The sequence below is a fragment of the Callithrix jacchus genome, chromosome 1, assembly GCF_049354715.1.
Source record: "Callithrix jacchus isolate 240 chromosome 1, calJac240_pri, whole genome shotgun sequence".
Taxonomy (NCBI): domain Eukaryota; kingdom Metazoa; phylum Chordata; class Mammalia; order Primates; family Cebidae; genus Callithrix; species Callithrix jacchus.
This window is the reverse complement of record NC_133502.1, coordinates 75,619,740-75,629,264: the sequence shown is the minus strand read 5'-3', so window position 1 is coordinate 75,629,264 and position 9,525 is coordinate 75,619,740. Positions and strand designations below refer to the sequence as shown.

At 40.4% G+C, this 9,525-nt stretch overlaps 1 long non-coding RNA gene and 1 pseudogene across 1 annotated transcript in view; both read left to right on the top strand.

The window, feature by feature from the left end:
* Nucleotides 1-940: 940 nt before the first annotated feature.
* Nucleotides 941-2,699, top strand: LOC100391758 (proton-coupled zinc antiporter SLC30A9, mitochondrial pseudogene; annotated as a pseudogene).
* A 2,486-nt stretch (nt 2,700-5,185) lies between these two features.
* Nucleotides 5,186-9,525, top strand: part of LOC144578790 (uncharacterized) — a 35,466-nt gene continuing 31,126 nt past the window's right edge. The window contains exons 1-2 of the long non-coding RNA XR_013525238.1: nt 5,186-5,280; nt 6,909-7,015. This is a non-coding gene — a long non-coding RNA (uncharacterized LOC144578790). The remainder of the gene's footprint in view (nt 5,281-6,908; nt 7,016-9,525) is intronic.

Here is a 9,525-nt window from a genome sequence, read left to right as displayed (position 1 = left end):
TTACACAGCTGTAGATAATAGAAACACTTAGAGTCTATGAATTCCAATGTGTCTATCATTCCTAAATCCTCTGATTAAACTGAAAAACTCCTTCAAATAAAGTCAAACGTATTAATTAAGCTGTCAGATTATTTTTCCCCCTTGGAGACATACATTTCTTCAAAAGCCTCTGTTCCCTTCTTGATGTCACAGGCTTACTGCATTGATTCAATCCTGGTCATCATTCCAGTTTCATCCTGGAAATTCCCTTTTCCTCTATCCTACACTGGATCCTGGTTCCCAAAACCCATGTCTTTATCTTTCTTTTTCCAAGGACACATTATCTTATTTTGTCTTCCTTAGGAGTAGAATTATTGTTAATTTGAAGGTCTCTTTGGCTCCCTACAATATCTCTCTTTTGAGTTTTCTATTCTTTTTTCTCTTTGTCTTCATTTCCATATTTTTTGTTAGCGGTTTTATTAAAGGTTCTCCTCAAGTTCTGTTGACTCTTGTTTGTTGGTTTTTATTTAAGGGTAAGGCACTAAAACATCAATCCTTAACTCTGTGGGGATGGGTGAGTTTGGAACTGCTGAGCTTTTGTGCACGGCGGTAACGAGACGGGACAGATTTTCTAATCCGAAGGGATTTCTTCCAGTTGTTTCATCACTTTTTCTTGGAGTGTGTTTTTGTATGTAGGGGTAAAATTGGTAATAAGTCTGGCTGTCAACATTTTAGAAGACACTCTCACAGAGTAGAAGGCTGTCTTTGGTCAGGTCAATGTATTCCTCAATCTTTTGGAGAGCAGATGAAAGAATGGAGTCTAAGATGATATGGTGATAGCTCCTTATACTTTCAAATAGAATGAACCATGGATCCTGACCTAATAGAGATACGGACTTCAGCAAATACCTGGGGAAGGTCTTGTTTAAATGCCGTTAAAAACATTGAAGCTGGTTTTCCAGGTCGCGGCGAAGGCGTCAGTGTTTGCGGATGCCCAGTCTATGGAGTCAGTTGGTACCGGTGAAGGCGCGAAGGCAGGAGGCGGTGTCGGAGAAGGGGCCTCTGCCCGGCCAGGATGTTACCGGGCTTGGCTGCCGCGGCGGCCCACAGATGTGGGTGGTCCTCTCTGTGCTGGCTCCGTCTGCGATGCAGGGCGGTGACCCGTGGCCCCAGCAACCGCCAGGAGTGGCAGAATTTAGTGACATTTAGAAGCTTTTCAAACTTGGTTCCCTATAGTCATCCATACCTTTGTACACTGAGTCAAGTCAAGTTGTACTCCACAGATGTTCAGAAAGAAGGACAGGGATCACAAACTCTCAGAGTGGGAAAAGTACCATCGTTTGAAACAGCAGAAGACATAGGCGCAGAACTCAAAGCTCCACTTAAGCCAGACCCTCTCCAAGGAAGAGTTTAAGGCAGTCCTTCAGAAAAGGGAGTATGGATCAAAGTACACTCAGAATAATTTCATCACTGGAGTCAGAGCAATAAATGAGTTCTGCCTTAAATCCAGCGGTCTAGAACAACTTCGAAACATCAGACGACGAAGTCCTCATGAAGATACTGAGTCTTTCACTGCATACTTGAGATCAGATGTGGAGGCAAAATCTTTGGAAGTTTGGGGAAGCCTGGGAGCTCTTGCCAGAGAGAAAAGATCGCGCAAGGAAGCAGAAATAGAATACAGAGAAACTGCGCTCCAGAACAGCATCAGTGTTTTTTAAGGGACCAGGAAAAGTGGTGATGGTTGCAATTTGCATCAATGGATTAAACTGCTTCTTTAAATTTCTTGCCTGGATTTATACTGGTTCAGCAAGTATGTTCTCAGAAGCTATACATTCATTATCTGATACTTGTAATCAGGGTTTACTAGCATTGGGCATCAGTAAGTCTGTTCAAACACCAGATCCTTCTCATCCGTACCGATTTTCGAATATGCGCTGTATTTCTTCACTAATTAGTGGTGTTGGTATTTTCATGATGGGTGCAGGACTATCTTGGTACCATGGAGTCATGGGATTGCTTCATCCTCAACCAATAGAATCCCTTCTATGGGCCTATTGTATTTTAGCAGGATCATTATTATCTGAAGGAGCGACACTTCTTGTTGCTGTAAATGAACTTCGTAGGAGTGCTCGGACCAAAGGAATGTCGTTTTACCAATATGTAATGGAAAGTCGTGATCCTAGTACAAATGTTATATTATTGGAGGATACTGCTGCAGTCTTGGGAGTTATAATAGCAGCCACTTGCATGGGTCTTACTTCCGTAACAGGCAATCCACTGTATGACAGCCTAGGTTCTTTGGGTGTGGACACCTTATTAGGCGTGGTGTCAGCATTCCTCATCTACACTAATACAGAAGCACTCTTAGGGCGGTCCATCCAGCCAGAACAAGCACAGAGGCTCACTGAACTCCTGGAGAATGACCCATCAGTAAGGGCAATTCATGATGTTAAAGCCACAGATCTGGGACTAGGTAAAGTAAGATTTAAGGCAGAAGTAGATTTTGATGGGCGAGTTGTTACAAAATCATATTTGGAAAAATAAGATTTTGACCAAATGTTACAAGAAATTCAAGAAGTGAAAACTCCTGAAGAACTAGAGATCTTTATGCTTAAACATGGAGAAAATATTATTGATACATTAGGAGCTGAAATAGACTTGAGAAGGAACTGAAAAAACGAAATCCTGAAGTTTAACATGTAGATTTGGAGATACTCTGAATTTGATGGAATGAATCACTGAGCAGGGCCCTTGGAAACAAGTTTGTCAGCCCACTCTACAAAGTTTTCTCTTCTCCCACACTGAAGAAGTCAGTGCTTTGCAGAAGCCTTTTTTTAAAGATGAAGGAAATATTTTATGTAAAGAGCAGTTCAGTAGGCCACCAAACTAGAACTGCTTCTTACATCTAAGAGACACACTACAAGTTGAATCAATTTGAAAATCATGTTTTTATGCTTCCATAGGGAACATTTTGGTCATTTAAATTGTTCATAATGTCTAGTTTTCACCTGTTCAGTGTCTACTGTACTTTGCAATCATGTTTCCTTTCTTTGCATTGGTAAAAATAAGTGGCATCCATAGGATCATGATTTTTAATTTGTTGCCACTGAAGATTTCACTCCATCAAAATCTGCCAGTCTTGGATATTCTGGCTAAATTTTGGTATGTGATTTTTAAATAGTCACTCAAAGTCTGTCTTTCCTTATAAAATGTGTAAATGATTTCTCCATACCTTGTGATTTGACCTCAGTGCTAAGAGAATCACTCTCCTTACCTACAAGTGTTCATTCCAGAATTCCTTGAATTCCAGAGTTCAAGGAAGACATCTCAATACACTCTTTTAGGTCATTGTAGTTGCCATTTTGTAAAATTTCATTTTTCTTCTTCTCTCTTTTCCTCTTGTTTTAATTTTTCTAACGTTAAGAGATAAATCCTAGATATTTCCATGGGCCAGTGTGATGACTTTTTAAAAATGAGGTTCAGTTCCATGTTTATTTACTGGGAGATAATGCATTTATAAACATTTTAACATTCTGTTAAATGGGTTAGAAATATTTATAATTTTACAAGCAGGACTGCATTTAATTTTTAATTTATTTAAAAGGAGGCACTACTTATGTAAATCTGAGCTGTGGGATATTTCTTTCTTTAAGAGACAGACAGAATCACTGAAACTCATGGTCATGATTTTGTATGATACGGTTCATAGTGTGTCTGTGAGTTTGTTGCAGTCACAAATGGGCATTTAGCATAGTATATTGACTATAACATGTAAGTAAATAGCTATCTACTGACCCCAAGTTATCAAGGTGAAAAAAAAATTCAGTAATTGAAAATGTGGTGAAAAGCTACAGCTGTCTCCATCAAAACAACTTATAATGCACTTGAAAGTGTTCAGGTAGCAGTGAGCATTGTCCTTATGAGAATGGCGGCTGGGTGATCTCTTTGCTGAATAAATGAGTTATTAACATGTGGGAAAAAAATTGAAACTACTCTTCAAATACAAGGCGAACATTAAAAAATAGTGGTTAGCTCTTAAATGAAAATCAAAGAAAGAAATAACAAATATACTTGGACAAAAATTACTTTGATGGATCAGTAAAATAAAACAATTTATCCATACATTAAGTAAACAATCATGTTGACTCAAAGACAGGCAGGGTAGCTGGGGTCCTGGTAGACCTTCTAGTCTACTGAGCTAGGCTAGGAGCCATTAAGTCAAATCTGGCAAAGAGGAGTGGGATTCCAGCTCCAGACTTTGTTCTTTATTACCTAGCATCAAGCTTCAGGATGGGCTTAGGACCCTCAAAGTCTCATGTAACTTTACCGATTAGCCAACAAATACTTTTTGAGCCCCATCTGTGTCCTGCCTGGAATTAGACATCCAGATAATAGTGATAAATACAACTGTAGAGTACTGCTTTTAGCCTGTCCTTTTACAAAAAGGACAAATAATAACATGATTAACATGTATCTAGTCGAATGACCTAGTTATGTTTTTCTTAGATAATGAATATTTTTAAAAAATAAAAATATTTTAAAGTTTTTCTGCCTTTGAAAGAAAGGGTCAGTTGTTTCACTAAGAAGAAAATTTATTCCTGATTTCTTGCTTTAATAGTATGCACTCACATATTAGATTGAAATTTTTGTGAAAAGGATGCATCCTTGACAAGAGCCATCCAGGCCTCAAAGTAGCCCTTTCTGCCTAGATAGATGCAGCATTTAGGAGCACAGATCAGGCTTGAAGTTCCCACTAGAAGATTATTCTCTGAAAGGCTTACTTAGTTGTTCCAGATGGCTGATCAATTACTCAGGTATTGGTTAATTTGATATGTTCCATCTTGGTCAATTGCCTTTAAGACTTTAACAAAGAAATACTTTCAAAAGAGAAAAGAAACATCTAAAATCTGATTATAAAAAGTAAACATCAAATTTAAAGAAGTATGTAGGGGAGATGTAACCTTTTTTGTTCAGAGACGTCTCAGAACTACGCAGAGACTGCTTATAAAACTTTAGATACTGGATCCAGGAGAAAATACGTTAAACCCTCCTGCAGTATAAATAGTTTTCTTTGCCACTTTACTTTTCAGTTCATTCATGGATGTGAAAATTCCTTTAGAAACGTGTTCTAATCAGAACTTTAGAGAATAATGGCTGTATGTGATGTCGAATGTGGTATGAAGAGAAGCCGGTGTATTCTTATGGTGATGTAGAAGATTCATCATGGCAGTGAGGCTGGCTTTTGGAGTCCAGATTTCTTCCAGATTTCTTTGCTTGGCAAGTGGTGGAGTGGGCAAAGAGGTGGGCTGGCTGTATTCAGACGTCTGTTCTCCTCAAGTTTCTGATGCACACACTTTTAAGTGAGGTTTGCAGAGATGATCATTTAATTCCTGGAAGAAATGGGATAGTATATACATATCCCTTATCATTTCTACAGACTAGAGCTTCTGTCCAGAGGTGTGTTTAGCCCCTATGCGTAGAGGGACTGGATCTGATGCCTGTCAAGATACAGGCACTTCCATACAGTTGCCAGCACCACCTCCTACTTCTTTCTGAAGGTGCTTGCCAACCAAAGAGAAACTAGGCAGAGCCTGTACTCATTTGTCAGCCTGATGGCATGAGGTGTCACATTTATGGCTCTCGGTTTCAGATCTCACATAGTCCACATTGGGTGAATGTATCAGGACTGTGTGGATGGATTAAAAAATCAGGAAACCTGAAATATGTTATAGATGTAAAAATCACTTCATCAAGTACATAACTTCCTTCGAATTTATTTTTTTATTATCCACCCAGGTGGATATCCACCCAGCTAGACAGCTGCTAAAGTTAATGCAATTTTTATTAAAGCAAAGCCTTCATCAGAAGTTCTCTCCTTGGATTATCAGTATAGGATGGAATGCCTCTCTCACACTGGGAAGCTCCTTTGCTCTCCCTGCTGCTCTCTCTCCACTGACCCTGGCAGTGTCCCCACCTCAGCTCCAGCTCCTTCCATATGCCCTGTTCTTTCTAATCACAAGGAGGAGGATGGGGCAGCAAACTTCCCATAACTCTACATTGCTTATGCAATGATACCTACACTAATCATCCCTCAATCTTAATTCAATCATCTGCCCTTGGGTTGGGGGATGGGGTTGCTATTCCTGAAGGTTGGGGTTGCACGAGCCTTGGAGGGTAGGGATTGGGTGTACCTGGAGGGTGGGAGTTGGGAGTGTCTGGGGGATGGGGGGATGGGTCAGCCTGGTAGGTAGGGGTGGATGAGTCTGGGTGGGTAAACAGTAAAGAGACTCTTGTCTCAGCATCCCAGACTGTGAAAGAAAAGAAACCTTGCCTTGAGTGGGGGAAATACTCCTCAGGACCAATCAAGCTTGTGGCTGAAGCTGTTCTGCAATGCGAGACCTCATTGGCAGGAGACTAACACTGTGTTATCTCTCTCTTAACAAATTTTCTGCTCGTATTCTACCTACATCTTCCCTCTCTATTCTCTTTCCAGGATTTTAAGGACAAATGCAGAAGTATGTATAAGATCAATTCTCCAATGAGTTATTAAAATACTATCTATAAATTGGGTGCAACCAATAGTTTGCTGCCTTGGAGATGCTCTCATGGAAATAAATAGAACCTGAAACAATGAGTATGGCTTGGTTTATTGTTTTAGAAAAATGTAACTCAAATTCCAGATCATGTAGCTGGGGGCAGATTCTGCTGTTAGTCTCCTAAGGTTGGCTTGGGGGTTTTCTGATCTTAGGTGGTGAAGGTGGGTGCCCATTGCCAGTAAGGAGGGTGTGAGAAGCTATTTTCTCTGGAGGTTGCAGTGTCCCATGAGCAGTTATCAGCTCTGGTCTGCTTTGCCACAGCTACCTGCTCCTGTCCACTTTCTGGCACAGTTGTATAGGATGTGTACTGAGCATATGTTCTGTTGTTGATAGGTTTGAGGCCAGTTTGGGCTGGTTCAAAGAAGCACCCAGGAAAGGGACAGAACTCCTACATTTGACTAAGTGCAATCTTGTCAGTCTTGTGGAAAATCCAAGCACAGGTAACTTATTTGCAGTTCTATTCACATAAAAATAATCTGCAATGTTTTCTGTTTATATCTTATTTGACTTATTTTGATTTAATAAACTAAGCTATAATTAAATGTAAAAAATTTCCAAATTGTAAAATATATGGTATGCTCACCTTACTTCAAAGAAAGGCTATTCAAAAAACAAACTTCATATTTTTTTATGTGTGAGAAAATAATTTCATCTGTGTTAGTCCATTTGTGTTGCCATAAAGGAATATCTGAGGCTGGGTAATTTACAAAGGAAAGAGGTTTATTTGGCTCACAATTCTGTAAACTGTACGAGGAGCATGGCACTGGCATCTGCTTCTGTTGAGAGCTTCAGAAAGCTTCCACTCACTGTGAAAGGTGAAGAGGAGCCAGCATACAGTTCACAGATGAAGAGGCAAGAGGGGGTGGGGGGAGGTGTCAGGTTCTTTTTAGCCATTAGGTCTGGCAGGAATTAATAGAGCAAGAATCATTACCACTAGGATGGCACCAAGCCATTCATGAGGGAGCTGGCTCATGACCCAAACACTTCTCGTTAGATCCCACTTGCAACACTGGGAATTACATGTTAATATGAAATAAAAACCATATTCAAACCATAGCATCATTTTACCAGCCACCCTGCACTTTATACACCTGTCGCACTGGACCACCCTATGGATAATGGGAACATACATCTGCCTCTTCCCACTAGCAAGCCCTTATGTACACCATCCCAGAAGGCCTTTTTTTCTCCTCTACTCTGCATGTTTGAACACCGTGAAAGACCCAGCCCATCCTTGTCTCTTTTGTGGAGCCTTCATGACTTCCTTTGTCACAGAGGTGCTCTCTTTGTGTTGTATTGTTTAAAGCCTATATTCTGTCCATGAACACACCCTGCCTGCAATTATGTGGTGTGGTTTAAGAGATCTTAGATGGACATTACCGGAGCAATGCATTTTGCTCACATGTTGATCCTGCATGATGAATAACACAGTGTCTTTTATACAATTGTCCATAATTTGTGGTAGTAGCAATGGTGGTGGAGAAAATGAACCCAAAACTCTTACAAAACCATTTTTTGACATGTCTATTATACATTGAAAAATACTGATGTTGATGACATTCCCAGCTGGAGGCCAGGAAAGAATTTACCCTGGTTCAGTAAAAAATAGAATAATAAACTCTGGATAGGAATTTCAAATTTTAAAAGGAATTTTCTGTTATTTTAACCAGTAGCTGGAATACACATTATCATTATTGTTTGACCAGAGAAGCAACTGCAGCACAACGTCGACTAGTGGGTCAGATAGGAAGCTGAACACAGCATCCACATGGAGCTCAGCAGTTTGCAAACTTATGTGCAACTGACGGTCACCCCAAGCACAGCCCTGGAGAGTCTGATTCAGTGAGTCAAGGATGAGATCCTAGGAATTCGCATCTGCAATGAGCTTCTCAGTTGATTCTCATGCCAATTATAGCTGAAATGCGCTTAGAAAGACTCAGCAGTAGGGGGTCTTTCTGCTATCCTGTCAGGGGACCTCCTTCCAGGACCACATCAGTTCTTTGTGGTAAGCGATGCAAAATAGGCCTCCAGAGCATACCCCTACCCTCAGTCAAGAGTGCTCAGCCTTCCTGGACAAAAGAACACCTACAAGCCATCAGCCCAGGCTGGCCATCTGGGAGAGAGAGGGCGGAACATCATTGTGCGTGTTTGAAACTCTTCTGTAGGTTTCCCTATGCAGGTTTTTCTTTTCCCTGTAGGGTTTTCTTTTTGAGTCAATACCTTGGTCATTTATGTAATGACCTTGTCCATTAGGTCTTCAGTCTCCTAAAACGCAGCCTCTGCTTCTCTCACCTTGGTTCAGATACTTCCTGATCCATGACTTAAAGCATTTTTTTGATTTGGTCCTCTTGTCTACTTAGATTTCTGATATCTGATGCTCCTTACACATATACCAGAAGCCCAGAATTAGGATTCATACACTTGCCCTCATAAAGGCATGGCTCTGACCATCTGAACCAATTTCCTCTCACCTCAGACACACTTAACCCTCTCACAACCCATGCATCTCAAAGGCCTTGTCTCACTCAGCATCCCGTCGGAATTTACCAACACACAAATGTGCTTCCACCTTGGATTGTTGTGACTAAGTCATTGGAACTTTATGATCACAAAACAGATATGCAAATAAATGCAAATTGAAACCCATGCATCTCAAAGGCCTTGTCTCACTCAGCATCCCGTCCGAATTTACCAACACACAAATGTGCTTCCACCTTGGATTGTTGTGACTAAGTCATTGGAACTTTATGATCACAAAACAGATATGCAAATAAATGCAAATTGAACAGCATCTGCTGAATCTCTAGGGTACTCATCATTACATAAATGACCGAGGTATTGACTCAAAAAGTAAAGATGCCTGTCACAGTCTCCTGGAATGCCTTAGCAGAAACTTTTGCCATCAAGAAGATGTAAAACAAAATCCATGCCCCAAAGGAAAGTAATATAA